This window comes from Dasypus novemcinctus, chromosome 12 (genome assembly GCF_030445035.2).
Source record: "Dasypus novemcinctus isolate mDasNov1 chromosome 12, mDasNov1.1.hap2, whole genome shotgun sequence".
Taxonomy (NCBI): domain Eukaryota; kingdom Metazoa; phylum Chordata; class Mammalia; order Cingulata; family Dasypodidae; genus Dasypus; species Dasypus novemcinctus.
The window spans coordinates 86,553,745-86,572,177 of record NC_080684.1 but is presented as its reverse complement, the minus strand read 5'-3'; positions in this window follow the sequence as shown (position 1 = coordinate 86,572,177).

Genomic DNA, 18,433 nt, shown 5'->3' with positions numbered 1-18,433 from the left:
AAACTGAAAATGTTGGATGAAACTGTTAAAAAAAAAAATTGTTTGAAAGCGTTAGGAAGCTAGCAAGGCAGCCAGGACTTGAGAGGTGAAGATCTCCGAGGACTTAGGAGTGCATTGAGATAAGCCTAACATTCTGCTCCACTTTTTTCTTAATGCGTTTCCTGATTTGTAAGCAGTACAGGGCCTAGAGTCTGAGAATTAAACAGAAAAGTTTGGCTAGGGGGCTGAGAAACTAAGCAGAATCTCCAGCAGCTTCACAGAACTGGAAAGACAAAACCTGGAATTCAACAAGACGGTTAAGACTTAGGAAGCCATGACCTCAGAGGGAAGGGATTATATTTAAATGAATATTCAGCAATGCAACTAACCTTCAGGCATTTGCTAATTCATAAATAAATTGGAGTTGGAAGCAAAAGTTACCATAGGAGCCTGAGAAGTAGAGCAAAGCTTTAGATAGTTTACTGATGCTAGGGAGACAAAAAATAGAGCTTAGGGCCTATCAAGGAAGAGGAACCCTAGTAAATATGCCATGCATTTGAAAAACCCTGAAGAATTACATCCTCAGACACAGGCAAAATTGAAAGTAGACTTAGCCTTCATAAACACTAAAGCCCATATATGTATTTCTTTTTCTTTTTTTTTTAGGAGGTACCAAAGATAAAACGCAGTGTATTAGTCAGAGTTCTCTAGGGAAACAGAATCAACAAGGATATCTATCAATAATATGCAATTTTATAAGAATCTCTCACATGACCGTGGGGATGCTCAAGTCCTGGTTCCGCAGGCAGGCTGCAACCAGGGGCTCCGATGTAAGTCCAATGAAGGTTCTTGATGAGTTCTGGGAGACACTGACTGTCCAAAGACGAGCTGGGAAATTCTCACTCAATGCTGGAATCACTTCCCCTTTTAAGGCGTTCAACTGATTGGATAAAGCATCCCTCATTGCTGATGGCAATCTCCCTGATTGATGTAATTATAATCACTATCTATGATTTACCACTGCAGGAAAGTCAATGGTGACTAAAGTCCATAAATGCTCTTGTATTAAAGTTAGCTCAGTGCTTGCTTGACCAAACAACTGGGCACAATTACCTGACTGAGTTGACACAATAGCCTAACCATCACACCCAGGATCTGATATATGGGAAGCAGGTGCTCAACCACTTGAACTACATCCACTCCCCTAAAGCCCATATTTGAATCAGCTCAATTCCAGACTGGTTTGAAGTGAACTGTCTGCCAGAAGAAACTGCACACTTTCTCTGTAGGAAGGGGTAGTATCCAGACCCTCAAATTATCTCTACAATTTTTTCATATGTGATATTTTTCATTCAATACAAAATTACAAAGAATACCAGGAAACAGAAATAAATTACTAAAACCAAGAGGAAAATAAACAATAGAAACACTGGTGATCCAGAGTTACCATCCTAGATACATCATAAAAGCTTTCAAAAGAGCCTCAAAAAGATCAAATAGATCTGCAAGTAAATTAACCACCTGCCAAAACAAAGCCCAACACTCTTTAAAGAAAGACAATAAAATACAGACACCCAAAAATGTAATCTTCACAATGACAAACATCTAATAAAAATTACTAGACATGCCAAGAAGCAGGAAAATGTGATCCATATACAAAAGAAAAGTGTTTAATAAACACAGACCCAGATAACAGAAATGATGAAACCAGCAAACAATGGTGTTAAAATAACTATTAAAACTATATCAAGAATTTAAAGAAAACACACACAGTGTGAACTGGTATGAAGGAATAGAGAACGTTTTTATTAAGAGAAAACTGAGTATATCATAAATTGCTGAAAATCAATGATAAAGAGAAAATTTTAAGAGCAGACAGAAGGAATAAAAAAGACACATGAAAAACAGAAACAAAAATAAGAATCACAGAAGATTTCTTGTTATAAACTCTGCAATTAGGAAATACTGAAACATTATTGAACTTTTTAAGAGGGAAAAATCTAGAATTCTATATTCTGTTAAAAACACCCTTTAAAAGTAAAGATGAGATAAAAAATATTTTTACACACATACAAATGTTGTGAGATTTCATCACTAGGAGACCTGTACTAAAATAAATGTTAAAATTTTCAGACAGAAGAAAAATAATACCAGATGGAAACTTGGATCTATAAAAACAAGTGAAGAGCACTATAAGTGGTAAATTTATGGGTAAAGACAAAAGTTCTTCTCAGTTTCAAAATATCTTTAAAATATAATTGTATAAAGCAATTATAATAATATATTGTATAGTTAATTAATAACACATGTAGAAGTAAAATGTATGACAATTGCATAAAAATGCAAAAGTGAATGGAAGTACTATTCTTACGTAATATGTGAAGGCATGTAATATTTGAAAGTACACTGTAATAAGTTAAAGATTCATGTTGCAAACCCTGGAGCAAACACTAAGAAAATAAAACAAATAGGTTTAGCTAATAAGCCCATATTGAATATAAAACGGAATTCTATAAAAAAATACACCATCCAAAAGAAAACAGGACAAGAGAAAAAAAATGAACAAAGAATAGATGGGACAAATAGAATTCAAAAAGTAAGATGGTAGATTCAAATGCAACCCTTTCAATATTACATTCAATGTAAATTTTCTACTGCTCCAGGTAAAGGCAGGGACTTCTAGATTGAATAAACATGAAAATAATTTAAACTTCACTCATAAATATAAGAAATATAAATTTGAATTGCAATGAGAGATAATTTTTAGCAATTCAGATTGGCAAAGAAAAAGTTTGCAAACACTATCATCATGCAGAAGTTGGCAAACAACCACTCTCACACATTGTTAGTAGGTAGATAAGTTTGTACATACTCATGAAGATCAATCAGCAGTATCTACCAGTATTAGATATAAACTCTGGCCCAGGAACTAAAGCTGAATGAATTTATCTTTCAGCTATCCTGGCTCATTCACGAAATGATAAATATACAAAAATATTAATTGCAGAATTGTTTATAATGGAAAATTATTGAAAGAAACCTAAATGACCATCAAGGGGATAGTGGCTAAATACAAGTAAAATTATGAACATCCGAACAAATTGAATGCTTGTCTCAGTTTCCTAGGGCTGCTGTAATAAAATACCACAAACTAAATGACTTAAAACAACAGAAATGCTTTGTCTCACAATTCTACAGGCTAGAAATCTAAAATCAAGATGTCGAACCATGTTTCCTCTAAAATCTGTAGTTAAGAATCTGTTCCATGCTTCTAACCTGGCTTCTGGCAGTGGCTTGCCAACAATCTATGGCATTTTCTGCTTTAGTCATTGTTTCAGTTTCCTAGGCTGCTGAAAACAGATATCATGAAATGTGTTGGCTTTAACAACGGGAAATTATTAGTTTATAAGCTTACAGTTTTAAGGTCATGAAAATGTCCAAATCAAGGCATCATCAAGATGATGGTTTCTTCCTGAAGACTGGCTGAGGAAATGACAAACTGTTTTCCACAGCAGCTGTGCTTTTACATTCCCACCAACAATGTTTGAGGGCTCCTATTTCTCCACATCCTTGCCAACATATTATTTTTCTTTTTTTTTTTTAATTAATAACCATCCTAGATGGTATGAAGTGGTATCTCAATGCAGTTTTAATTTGCATTTCTCTAATGGCTAATGATGTTAAACATCTTTCCATATACTTATTGGCCATTTGAGTATCATCTTTGAAGAAATGTCTGTTCAAATCCTTGGTCCATATTTTAATTGGGTCATTTGTCTTTTTGTTGTTGAACTGTAGGAATTCTTTATATAGTCTAGATTTTAAATCTTTATCAGATCCAATAGTTTATACCATTCTGTAGGTTGTCACTTCACTTTCTTGCTAATATCCTTTCCTGCACAAAAGTTTTTTTTATTTTTATGAAGCCCTTTTATCTATTTTTTCTTTTGTTGCTTGTGATTTGGGGTAAAATCTAAAAATCCATTGCCTCTGGCATGGTCCTGAAGATATTCCCTATGATTTCTTATAATAGTTTTATAAGGTTAGTGCTTATATTTAGGTCTTTGATTGATTTTGAATAAATTTTTGTATGCAAAAATCTGTACAAAAATAGTAGTATAACTTCATTTTTACTAGCCTAATTTCATCATACTGACCCTATTTCCAAGTAAAGTCACATTCTGAGGTACTGGGAAATAGACTTCAGCATATCTTTTTGAGCTCACAATTCAATTTGTAACAATACTATATGTAGCCATTAACAACGATAAGACTGCTCTATCAAGGCAACTCCACAAAATACCTCCCTAGTTAATGTGCCCTAAATAGAACATCTTATGGAGTTTAACAATCAAAATTCACAAATGTGTAAATCTCCAAATACAGTATTTCCTAGCCAATGTTTATATAGGGACATGTATTATTTACTTTATTAAAACTCAAAAAATTTTACCAGAATGATGCACAAGAAAAGTTCCTTCAGTCACTTCTGATTCTGCAGTGCAGTGGTTCTAAAAGCATGGTCCCCAGACCAGTAACATCCAGAGATGCACATTCCATTTTCTGACACTTCGTAAGTCTTTCAAATGATCTACTCCTTATTCTGACTGTTTACCAATTGTTTTTGGAATGAAACTTGAGACTTTTCTTGCTCCTACAACTCAACAACAAAAAGACAAACGACCCAATTAAAATATGGGCCAAGGATTGAATATGCATTTCTTCTAAGATGATACTCAAATGGCCAATAAGTATGTTCAACATCATTAGCCATTAGAGAAATGCAAATTAAAACTACATTGAGATACCCCTTCATACCATCTAGGATGGCTATTTTTTTTTTTTAAAGGAAAATAAAATGTTGGCAAGGATGTGGAGAAATAGGAGCCCTCATACATTGCTGGTGGGTATGTAAAAGCAAAGCCACCACAGAAAACAATTTGACAGCTCCTCAGCTGGTCTTCAGGAAGAAACCATCATCTTCACATTTGGACATTTGGACATTTGGACATTTTCACAACCTCAGAACTGTAAGCTTGCAAGCTAATAATTTCCCATTATTAAAGCCAACACATTTCATAATATCTATTTTCAGCAGCCTAGGAAACTAAAACAATGAATGAAGCAGAAAATGCCATAGATTGCTGGCAAGCCACTGCCAGAAGCCAGGTTAGAGAAATGGAACAGGTATATTTTCTTTTTTTCTTTTCTCTCTCTTTTTTTTTTTTTTTTTTTTTGCAATTGGTACTTTTTTATGGTAGTTTTTGTAAGATACATAGATTACAAAAAATATTACATTAAAAAATATGATGTTCCCAATACCCTACATCCACCCGAACCTACTACTCCCACATCAACATCCTCTTTCATCATTGTGGCACATTCATTGCATTTGGTGAATACATCTTGGAGCACTGCTGCACACATGGATAATAGTTGACATTGTAGTTTACACTCTCCCCCAGTCCACCCAGTGGGCCATGGGAGGACATACAATGTCCAGTAACTGTCCCTGCAATATCATTTAGGACAATTCCAAGTCCCGAAAATGCCCCCACATCACATCTCTTCTTCCCTCTCCCTGCCCTCAGCAACTACTGTGGCCACTTTCTCCACATCAAAGCTACAATTTCTTCCATTAGTAGTCACAATACTTCTATAGCAGAATACCATTAAGTCCACTTTAATCCATATTTTATCCCCCCATCCTGTGGACCCTGGTATGGTGATGTCCACTCCACCTCTATATCGAGACAGGACTTAGATCTCACGTGGTTGATGGATGCAATTCTCCTGCCCGCAGTTGTAGGCACTCTTGGTTCCCTGGTGTGGGGGTTGACTATCTTCACCTCTCTGTTAACTGATCTGGGTAAGACCAATGAACCAGAGAGTAGGAGCTGCAACTCTCCTGAGGTTCCGGGCCCAGCTGGCACATGGCAGTTCAGAGATTCAAGTCTCCTGAGTATACACCAACCCCAGCACCAACCACAGGTTCAGTAAAAGTGACAGAAGAGGCATGTGTAGATAGGTTACATCTAAGTCCAACTCCATGACATTCAGGAATACAAATTCCAAAGTATGACCCACTGACAAGGCATGAACTCCAGAGCCATCTGCCATGACCATAGAACCTGTGTATTCAGGAGCACCAGTACCTGGGGTTGTATCTACTTTGGTTGTGTCTGGGATCCTGCTGAGGCATGCATAAGCACGACCCTTCTGATGACTTCCCGACTCTTTTTTAGAAGACTCTCAGCCATATAAACTCATTTGTCTTTACCATTTCCCCCTTTTATTCAAGGTCTTTTTCTAGTTGCATCACAAGTTAGTGATTGGTAGTGATCCCTCGGTGCCAGGGAGGCTCATCCCCAGGAGTCATGTCCCATGCTGGAGGGAAGGTAACGCATTTACATGCTGAGTTTCGCTTAGAGAGTGTCACGTTTGAGCAACATGGAGGCTCTCAGGAGGTAACTCTTAGGCACCCTGCAGCTTTAGGCCTAGTTGAAATTTCAGGCACACAGGCTCATAAACATAGTCATCAGTATCAAGGGCTCATCACTGGACCATCCTTCTTCACTGATCTTTGCCCTTGTACTTGGAGGATTGTTGTTGTTCCATTGGGGAATGTGACAGAGCTTCTCTGGCTACAAACTCAGCACTCCCTCAGTTGTTGTTCATAGCTCTAACTACTATGAAAATACCCAATGTATATCCAAACATCTTTATATACCCTATATACATACCCTGGAGAACTCCCTCCCAACTTTGTGTCCCCTATCAATAATACCCCACACCAGCATTCCATCCCTGCCATAGTTGAACCCCTCAGTGGTCCAAAACTTTTTTTAAAATGAAGCCTAATATATTGTCAAATTCAATTAGTAGGAAAATGAAATAGTAATGATAGGTTTAAAGATTAGAAATAAAATACATACTAATTTAGAAAAACTAAAATTAAGTAAAAAATTAATTGGGGTATTAAAAAATGAAAAAAATAATAAAACTTTGTTTTTGACATTTTGCCTTTCATCACTGTAATAGGTGTTGCCCTGTATGTACAGTAGCAAAGCAATTTCTTTCATTCCTTCCTCAGTGTCTACATCCTTTTTTTTTTAATTTTTAATTTTGTCTTCAAAAAAGTTTGAGATCACAGTAAAGTCAAATATACAATATAGGGGACTCCCATGTATCCAACATCACACCCTTTTTCCCCTTCCCCAGCAATGATCTTCTTACATGTTCATGTTATATTTGCTATAACTGGTGTACAGATATTGAAACATAGCTACCAAACATGGTTTCACTTTGGTTTACATTATGGTAAATGTACAATTTTCTAAATTTTTAGTTACATTATGATTTACATTTTAGCCTATAGACTTTTATACATTTTTGGTGAAATTTAACATGTTCTATATCCATTGTGCAATCTTGTGCAACACTTTCATTGCCCCCATTTACCCTGCTTCCATCTATTCTATTCTTCTCTCACTTTCCCCTCAGGATCCACTGTGACAACCAAGTTTTACTGCTTGAAGGGCCAGATTCACAGATACTTGCAACAATGCTGAAGGCTTGAGACACTAGACTGTCCTCCCCTATTGGGGGCCACCAATTCTCTTGAGAGACTCAGTTCCCTATGTTTGAGAACATCAGGCCTCCCCAGGATGGAAGTACACCTTCCCACACATGGTATGGGTCTCCACCCAATGATATAACACACTATGACAAGAGGAGCACTCAAACACTCCCTAGAAGCCTGCGCCTGTGCCAGTTTCCACACCCCCCCCATTAAGCACCTTAAGCAGGTAACCTTTCCTTATTATATTTTCTAAAAAGTTTTCTCAACATTACAGTTTCAACCACATACCTGACAATCTCCCATGTTCATCTGTTCCCCCCAATTTCTTGGGCCATCTGACCCATCCTCCTAATCCTCCCTGCCTCAAGCCTGCAAAGCCCCACCCAATGGTATCCTTATGCCTCCGTCTTATCCCTTCCATGTACAACTACTTACCTCCACTTTATCATAGATTTCAACCATGTAGGCATCAGCTCACAACCTTCCACTCCCTCTACCCCAATTTTCTGTAAGTGTATCATCCAGTTTCTAGCTCTCTGAGATAGCTTGGTTTACTTATTTCATATCAGAGAGGTCATGTAGTACCTGTCCTTCAATGCCTGACTTGCTTCACTCGACATAAGGTCCTCAAGATTCATCCATGTTATCACATGTGTTTGTACTGTATTCCTTCTTATAGCTAGGTAGTATTCCAGTGTATGTATATACCACATTTTTTTTAATCCATTTATCTGTTGATGGGCATTTGGGTTGATTCCAACTTTTGGCAATAGTGAATAATGCTGCTTTGAACATTGGTGTGCATATATTGGGTTGTGTTCTTGTTTTCAGTTCTTCTGGGTATATACACAGCAGTGAAATTTCTGGGTCATATGGCAAATCAATAGCTAGTTTTTTGAGGAACCGCCAAACTGCCCTGCAGAATGGCTGGATCCTTCTGCCTTCCCACCAGCAGTGGATGAGTTTTCCCATTCCTCCACATCCTCTCCAACACTTGTAGCCTTTGTTTTTTTTAATAGCCAACAGTCTTATGGGAGTAAGACAGTATCTCATTGTAGTTTTGGTTTGCATTTCCCTAATAGCTAGTGATTTTGAGCATCTTTTCATGTGCTTTTTAGTCATTTGTATTTCTTCTTTGGAGAAGTGTCTATTCAAATCTCTTGACCATTTTTTAAATGGGCTGTTTGTCTTTTTTTTTTTTTTCAAGATATAGGAGTTCTTTATATATGAAGGATGTTAGTCTCCTATCAGATATATGATTACCAAATATTTTCTTCCATTGGGTAGGCTGTCTTTTTCACTTTCTTGACAAAATTCTTTGAGGTGCAAAAGGCTTTAATTTTGAGGAGGTCCCATTTATCTATTTATTCTTTTGCTGCTTGTACTTTGGGTGTGAAGTTCAGGAAGCCAACTCCTATTACAAGGTCCTGTAGATGCTTCCTTACATTGTTTTCCAAGGTCTTTACGGTCTTGGCTCTTACATTTAGGTCTTTGATCCTTCTTGGGTTGATTTTTGTATAAGGTGTGAGATGGTAATCCTGTTTCTTTCTTTTGCATATGGATATCCAATTCTCAAGGCACCATTTGTTGAAGAGGCCATTCTCTTCCAGTTGAGTGTGTTTGGTAACTTTGTTGAATATCAGATGACTGTATATGTGAGGGTCTGGTATATATATGAACTCTCAGTTCAGTTCCACTGGTTAGTATGTCTGTCCTTCTACCAATACCATGCCATTTTCACCACTGTAGCTTTGTAGTATGTTTTGAAGTCAGGTAGTGTGAATTCTCCAATTTCATTTTTCTTTTTTGATATATCTTTGGCTATTTGGGGCCTCTTTGCTTTCCAAATAAATTTCATTTAGTTTTTCTAGTTCATTAAAAAAATGCTGTGTTGCTTTTTATTGGGATTGCATTGAATCTGTAGATCAGTTTGGGTAGGATAGACATCTTAATGATATTTATCATTCCTATTTATGAAGAGGGAATATTCTTCTATTTATTTAAATCTTCTTTGACTTCCTTGAACAGTGTTGTGTAGTTTTCTGCATATAAGTCTTTTACATCTTTAGTTAAATTTATACTAGGTATTAGATTTTTTTTATTTACTATTGTAAATGATATTTGTTTCTTGATTTCCTCCTCAGATTGCTACTGATTTTCATGCATTAATTTAACCTGCAACTTTACTGAACTCATTTATGAGTTCTAGAAGCTTTTTTGTGGATTTCTCAGGTCTTTCTATGTATAGGATCATGTCATCTGCAAATACTGAAATTTTGACTTCTTCCTTTCTTATTTGGATCTCTTCTATATCTGGTTCTTGCTCAGTGCTTAAGTTCTTCCAAGGCAATGTTAAATAGGAGGGGTGATAGTGCACATCCTTGTCTTGTTCCTAATCTTAGAGGGAAAGATTTTAGGATTTCACCATTGTAAATGATGTTAGCTGTGGGTTTTTCATATATACCCTTTATCGTGTTCAGAAAGTTTCCTGTTATTCCTATTTTTTGCAGTATTTTTATCAAGAAAGAGTACTGTATTTTGTCAAATGCTTTTTCTGCATCTATAGATATGATCATGTGATTTTTATCCTTTGATCTATTTATGTGGTGTATTACGTTAACTGATTTTCTTATGTTGAACCATACTTGCATACCAGAAATGAAACTGACTTGATCATGGTGTATAATTGGTTCAGTGTGTTGTTGAATATGATTAGCAAGTATTTTATTGAGGATTTTCACATCTAAGTTCATTAGAGAGATTGGTCTGTAATTTTCCTTTCTTGTGGTGTCTTTGTTTGGCTTTGGTATGGTAATGTTGGCATCATAGAATGAGTTAAGCAATGTTCCTTCTATTTCAATTTTTTGAGAGTTTAAGCAAGACTGGTGTTAGTTCTTTCCAGAATGTTTGGTAGAATTCACCTCTGAAGCCAGCTGGCCCAGAGCTCTTCTTAGTTGGGAGGTTTTTAATGACTGATTCTATCTCTTTACTTCTGTTGAGATCATCAGTTTCTTCTTTCATCAATGTTGGCTGCTTATGTGTTTCTAGGAATTTGTCCATTTCCTCTAAATTGTCCTTCTTGTTGACATATAGTTTTTCAAAGTATCATCTTATGATAGTCTTTATTTTGTGGGGTCAGTGGTGATATCCCCTTTCTCATTTCTTATTTTGTGTACTTGCATCTCTCTTTTTTCTTTGTTAGTCTAGTTAAGGGTTTGTCAATTTTATTGATCTTCTCAAAGAACCAGCTCTTTGTTTTGTTTATTTTTTCTAGCACTTTCTTATTTTCTATTTCATTTAGTTCTGCTCTGATTTTTGTTATTTCTTTCTTTCTTTTCCTTTGGGGCTAGTTTGTTGTTTTTTTAATAATTCCTCCAAGTGTGCAGTTAGGTCCTCTTTAGCACTTTCTTCTTTCTTGCTGTATGAATTTATGGCTATGAATTTTCCTCTCAGTACAGCTTTTGCTGCACCCCATAAGTTTTGATATGTTTGTTGTCATTTTCATTAGTTTCAAGGTAGTTATTGATTTCTTTTGAGATTTCCTCCTTGACCCACTGTTCTTCTAAGAGTGTGTTGTTTAACTTCCAAATCTTGGTGCCTAATCTGTGTCTCTGGCCCTTGCAGATTTCCAGCTGCATTCCACTATGGCCAGAGAAATTATTTTGTATGATTTTAATCTTCCTGAATTCATTGAGACTTTCTCTGTGGCCTAGCATGTGGTCTACCTTGGAAAATGATCCATATGCACTTGAGAAGAATGTATATCTTGCTGTATTTGGGTGCAATGTTCTGTAAATGTCTATTAGGTCCAGGTCCTCTAGTATCTTGTTCAAAGTCTTTGTTTCTTTATTGATTCTCTGTTGAGATGTTCTGTCCAATGGTGATAGTGGTGTATTAAATTCCCTCACTATTCTTGTAGAGGCATCTATTCCTTCACTTTGTTTTTCCAGTGTTTGCCTCATGTATTTGCAGCCACCCTAGTTAGGAGCAAAAATGTTTATGATTGTTCTTTCTTCTTGAAAGATTATCCCTTTTACTAATATGTAGTGTCCATCTTTGTCTCTCACAATAGTTTTGCATTTAAAGTCTATTTTGTCCAATATTAATATACCTACTCCTGCCTTTTTTTTGGTTATTTTTTGCCTGTAAGATGGTTTTCCAGCCATTCATTTTCAACCTCCTTGAATCTCTGGGTCTAAGATGTTTTTTGTAGACAGCATATAGCTGGGTCATATTTTCTTATCCATTCTTCCAATCCATGTCTCTTGACAGGTGAGTTTAATCCATTGACATTCAGTGTTATTACTCTCAAGGAATTACTTACATTAGCCATATTTTCTTTTGATTTGCATATGTCATATGTTGGGATTTTTTTTCTCTTTTTGTCTTTTCAGTTGTTCTTATGCTCTCCTCCAACTCTGCCTTTCCTGTTTTTTTCTTCTTTCCTCCTGCCAAACTCCCTTTAGTATTTCTCGAAGGGTAGGTTTCTTGTTAGCATACTCTCTTAGTTTCTGTTTATCTGTGAATGTTTGAACTCTCTATCATTTTTGAAAGCCAGCTTTGTGGGCTAGAGTATTCTTGGCTGGAAGTTTTCTTCTTTTAGTACCTTGGCTATGTCATGCCACTTCTTTCTTGCCTCCATGGTTTCAGATGAGAAATCAGCACTTAACCTTAATGAATTTCCCTTGTATGTGATGGTTCTCTTTTCTCTTGCTGCTTTCAATATTTTCCCTTTGTTTTGAGTGTCAGAAAATTTGACAAGTATATATCTTGGGGAAGGACTGTTGAGATTTATGCTGTTTTGGGTGCATTGTTCTTCCTGGACATGTACATCCATCTCTCTTAATAGATTTGGGAAGTTTAAGCCATTATTTCCTCAAATACAACTTCTGTCCCCTTTCCCTTCTCTTCTCCCTCTGGGATGCCTATAATGCATATGTTTGTGCATTTTTGTGTCGCCATTCAGTCCCTACATCACTGCTGGATATTTTCTATCTTTTTATTGATCAGTTCTGCTATCTGTTTGATTTCAGATGTATTGTCTTCCACATCACTAATTCTTTCCTCTGCCTCTTCAAATCTGCTATTATTTGCTGAGAGTGTATTTCTGATTTCTTGGATTGTGTATTCATTACCATCATAGCCATTATCTTTTTGTGCATGTTTACAATTTCTTCTGTATACTATCCAAGTGTTTCTTAATATCCTTGATCTCTTTCTTCACTTCATTAAATTGGACCATGATACATGTTTTGAGAGCTTTGATTAGTTGTTCAATGTTCTGCTCCTCTTCCTAGTTTTTAGTTTATTCATTGGATTGGGCCATATTTTCCTGATTATTGGTATGGTTTGTAAATTTTTGTTGCTGTCTGGTCATCATTTTATCTTGGTGGGTTTTTCAGTTGATTATCTTCTCCATCTAGTCTCAGGGTTTATTTAGGTGCTGTTTTTTTGTGTGTGTGTTAAGTCTTCTTTTTGACACTTCATTCTTCTTATTCTATTTCCTTGTTGTTGTCTAAGTTCCCTTAAAGGAAAATATTAGGGCCAGGGAAAGCAAAAGAGGTAAGGAAAGAAAAAGTATAATAGTAGTATTGATAGTAAATGTTAGCAGAAGAACCATGTGAGACCTAGGAGAATGGATATTAAACTCATGTAAGCTGTATAGAGTTATAATAGTAAAAAAGTGGAGTACCTACAATGAGATGGTAAAGTTAATATGGAGAAGAATATAGTATGAGTTAAAAGGCCAGTATGGTCAGGAGAGAGGGAAAGAGAAAAGAAAAGACAATAACATAAAACGTGAATAAAAGATAGAAAACAGAATAGAGATATTAGAAATAAAAAGTCAAAAAAATTGGGAGCTAAAAAAGAGAGATGGAATGTAAGAGAAATAATAGATGATAGAAGATAGAGAGATGTAAAGGACAGGGGATAGCATTGGTTGCCAAAATCAGTACACACAGAAAAGAGGAAATTGAGGATGAGGAAGCACAGCAAAAAAGAAACACTGTCTGCAGAACCTAACAGAAAAAAAAGAAAAAAGGGGGAAAAAAGGAAAATCAAAAAAAAAAAAAGGTGGGGGCCATGGGGGGATAAAGAGGAAGGAAAGTCAAGAAAACAAACAAAAAAAACCAGACAAGGCCTCAGTCAAGGAATTCTCTTTGCAATTAAATAAACCGCTTAGGAGTCTATCCTTCCCCCTTTCTCCTTTCCTCACTTCCCTCTCTCCCAGGGCAGCAGGAAGGCCATGTGAGAGCTCCCCACCGAGATTCAAATGGGATCCTGGTGAACCAACTCACCACAGAAAATAATGACTCTTAGTTTCTTTGAGAGAGAGCACCCACACCTTGCCAGGAACCCTTAATATGCTATTGAAAGCCTACCAAGCACATCCTACTGTCCCCCTCCCTTAGGTGTGCTACACAGGACCAGTTAATTTTCTGACCCTATCTTCTCCCTGACCAAGTTTCTCTATCCCAGGACATTTAGGTAAATTGGGCTCTCTCAGCAGATTCACCTCTCCTATCTTCCTAGCCTCTCCCCAAGCCAGCTGGCATGTTCCTCCAAGCTCAAAAAAGGGGCAACCAGACAATTGAACCTGTACTCCTTGGACCCTTCTACATCCCTCACCAAGACCCTCCCATTCTCAGAGTTTGCCTGAGACTGGAGGGCTAGGGGAATGCTGGAGTTTTGGGAGTTCTGGGTTCAGAGAACATGAGATTGGGGGAATGTGGGCTTGGGAACGCAGGTTTGGGGAACATGAGTTGTGGGGAATGCGGGATTCCGGGAATGTGAGGTTCAGGAAACACAGGTTCGGGGATCGTGTGTTTGGGGAACACAGGGCTTGGGAATGCTGCCGTGCGACCTGCAGTGTTCAGGGAATGCTGAGGCTATCAGCCCTAGAGGAAGTGTTTTGCCTTCCCACAGCTTCCAGCTCTAGTGCAGAAACCCATGGTTTTGCCTTAAGCAAGAACTCCTTTTGTCACCCTCTCTCCAGTTCGATGTCCAGAAACCTGCTGCTTTGTGGGTTCCCAAAACTGCTCACTTGGGCAGGATTCTGTCCCCACTCAGCCAGTTTTTTGCCAGAGAGATGACGAAGGTGCACTCACTCAGACGCCATCTTGCCCCACCCCAAAACAGGTTCTTAACTACAGATTTTAGAGGAAACATGGTTCAATATCTTGATTTTAGACTTTGAACTTCTAGAATTGTGAGATAATAAATTTCAGTTTTAAATTTTCTGAATAGGTAAAAGTGCCCCAGAGCAAGATTGTGACATCTAATAAATTCTTTCAGTTGATCTATAAGAAATGGCTTAGGGAAATGAGATTTAGGACATGGAGCTCTATCATCTGCAAAGTGGGGGACAGATTCCCCCCTTAATGCAGAAAAGAAAGTCAGGCAGCAAAGCCATTAAAAAATGAGCAATTTGGTAAATGACAGCAACAAAAAAGAAAAGGGTGGTATTTAAAGAAGGTATTTTTATCCAAGGAGTAGAGATGATTACAAAATAAGTTTCATGAGGACAAGCTCACTCTGATTTGTTCACAGTTGTACTCTGAAGCTATTTGCTTCTCAACAAATATTTGCCAACTACAAGAGTAAACGATGAAAGGGAAGTCAGAAGAATATTGGCCTTTTCTCTGCTTGTCACTCCTGGCTCCATGATGTCAAGGGAGGGGGAGAATGAGAAGTCCACTTAAGCAGCACTCTCAAAGGGAATTTGACCTCACTCATGATAAGGAGGTGAGGGAAGTCTACATTTTAGAAGTTTGTATAAGACTGTGCAGGTTCTCTTTGGCTCTGACAACTCACAGGCAATCCTACCATTAATTTATTATTGTCCCCCTAGCTTACTTCTCCCAGAACTAGTTCAGACCTCTTTCCTAAAGCCTACAAGCTTCTGTAATCCCAACTTTTATTTTTCAGCAGATGATGTTAATTCTAATTCCCTTTCTTTACCAACAGGATTGAAACTATCTGAGATAAGCATTCTAATCAAATCTCTTTTTTTTTCCCCCAAGAGAATTTAATGTATAGTGAAAGTATACACTCAAGATGGGGATGTGGGACTGCTCATATGAGTCGCAAGAACTGCGCCTCTAATCAAATCTTGTTGCCATCTCAGCCTCTAATTTGTGGAGAACATTGGGACTCTCTTGTATACATACCACAGATGAGGACACAGCCTCAAATTTATTGTAGCATATCTGGACTCATATTTCTCTGCAAAGAGGGTGTTTCTGCTTCCTACAGTCATATAAAATGTCTGCTCTTTGCTGAATTGGAAATTAACACTTTGGTTCTGCTTTGAACCTCCCCATCCTTTGCTCCTTCAGACCAGGAACTCTCTCAAGACCCAGAGGTAAATATTTCCAGATGTAGAAAATTCCCAATTTGGGGGTTCTGGCTGTTAGATTAAAAGCATCAAGAGCCCATGGGAACTGCCATTATATATTGAACAGAAAAGGGAAGAAAGGCATTAGAACTTAGTTGAAATCATTTTGCAACCTTGGCCAAAGCTGTAACTGCATCAAAAAGTTCTTGATCCTTCTCCTACTCATTTACAAACATCCTTGTTCATATTCACTTTCTCCATGTGTACCTTTTTTAATGAGATCTCTAATCCTATTCTAGTTCTTCTAAAGCCATGAAGTATTTAAAAAATCATCTTTTCTATAGTTTCTTGGTGCTCACTATCATGTTGTAAAGCCTACTCCCCCACCAAGGTTTCTGATAAATTCTCAGGACTTGCATTCTCACGATCTGTTCTGCTCTGTTCTACCTGTCAACCATGAAGTAAAACTCAGCCTTTTCATTAATTTCTATAAGAAAGCCTCCATTTGTACAAAATACAGAATTTACTGACCATATGGGGATTCTGGAGATGGATCATAGCCTGCAACACAGAGCAAACATCTTAAAAATTCATATCAATCATCTGTTTTCCAGAGTCCTTTCTGGCCAGCCCACTACTAGGAATTCCTCTGCTGGTCTCTAAATTACATAGCACCCAACTTCATGTCTATGCAGAAACTCCCCTCAATTCCTACACCCCATCCTCTCCAGAAAACCCAGACCCAAACAAATACTGTTTCTTCCATAACAGGAATTCTGCTACAAGCTGTTCTGTTGTTTACATCAATGGGTTAATTTCTGGAGATAACTGAATAATTAATTCTCACCTTGCATTCCCTTTTTTTTTTTTTTTTTTGAATGAAGAAACTACGGTTCAGAGAATTTAAGTGCCTTGCTTAATTTAACCCTTTGAAAAGTGCTTATACAGACACCAGGCACATTTTTATTTAAATGTTGATTTGGGAGCTGGGCTTCTGATCTACTGAACCAGGTTATATTGAACAAGCTCCCCAAATAATTTTTAAGCACACAAAACTTCTAACTTAGACTTGTAACTCAAGGCTTAGAAAAAAATAACAATAAATCCTGTTACAAATTTAATTTCATTTAAGTCGGAGCTGTAAGTATGATAGCTTGGGTTTATGCAGCACCTAAAAAAATCTTTGGACAGCTTTGACATAGGACAAAGTAAATACCAGTGTTGTTTGGTGTAAAGAACACTACTCTAGGAATTAAGGGGAATTGTGTGACACTGAACAAGTTACTTTTAACATCGCTGGACCTCAGGCTCCTAGGGGAAAACACGACTTTCCCTACTTAACTCCAAGGACTATTTGAAGGATAAAATGAGATCATGTATGTGAAAACACTTGTGGGAGGAGGGGAAAATAAATAGCTCTCTACAACTGCTAGGTATTATTTCAAAGTCCTGCTTGGACCTGGAAAATATCAATCTTCTGCATGTCACCAGTGAACTAGTGAGGCAGCCTGTGGAGTTTTTCAAGAAGTCTGAGGATCCAAGTTAGGCAGCTCATTGCTCAGGCTGAGTAGCCAGAGAGGGGAATTCTTGATTCAGAGCAGCATCTGTTTGCGATTAAGGTTTCAGAGGCATGTGCCTGGACTGAAGGCAATGCTACAGAACTGGCCATAGCAGCAGTCCTGATTGTAAAACAAATTCCCTCCTTAAAGTGGATATGAAAAGTAAACATGAAAGTATTATTCTGTAATTAAATGAAACAAAACAATGCTTGTTTAACATCCCCCACAGCACAGGCAGAAGCACACACAAAGGGAAAAACAGGCAGAGGCTTATGGTAAAGTCAGATCTCCAAAAAACAACTACTATCACCCAAATCAGAAGCACTCACAAATACTCTGTTAATGGCAAACTATATTTGCAGAGTGGACATTCTTGGCATCCAACTGCTGCCATGTTCTTTCTTTAAAACTCAAGTTTGGTCGATTTGGATCCTTGGCCAGAAAAATTCTCTTCTCCAAAATTCACTGTCAATTCAGGGTTACTCAGCCTATCTATGTCAGATACCTGACTACAATGACAGTAGATGTATTTATTATAACTCAAAAGACACCATGGACCTTGAATGAAGACCAAAGCTCTGGACATGTGTGGAGAAGAGTAGCCCTAGGACTTCCAGGTGGGCCAGCTGAGCAAGGAGAACTGATGGGGTTGGAGGGTTGCAGGTGGGGAGGTAGAGGGGGAGGTGGATAGAGATCTGAAGGCTGTGATTAGGGTTATTTTGCTGAAGTTTGGATTTTCTCTTTCTAAAAATGGGGAAGGAGGAAGAGACTCAAGTTGAACTTAGAGTGAAAGCCTGGGGAGAGATCTGTTTAAGTATGTTTAAAAATAGCTAGAATAGAAGTTTAAGATAAGCCAGAATTTGCCGATCAAGCTGTAAAATTCAGCTGAGGGCACGAGTAAAAAACATGATGTTCCACACCAGGAGAAAGTCCTTATTTTTATGAGGAACTTCCAGAAAACACCCAGGAAACCAG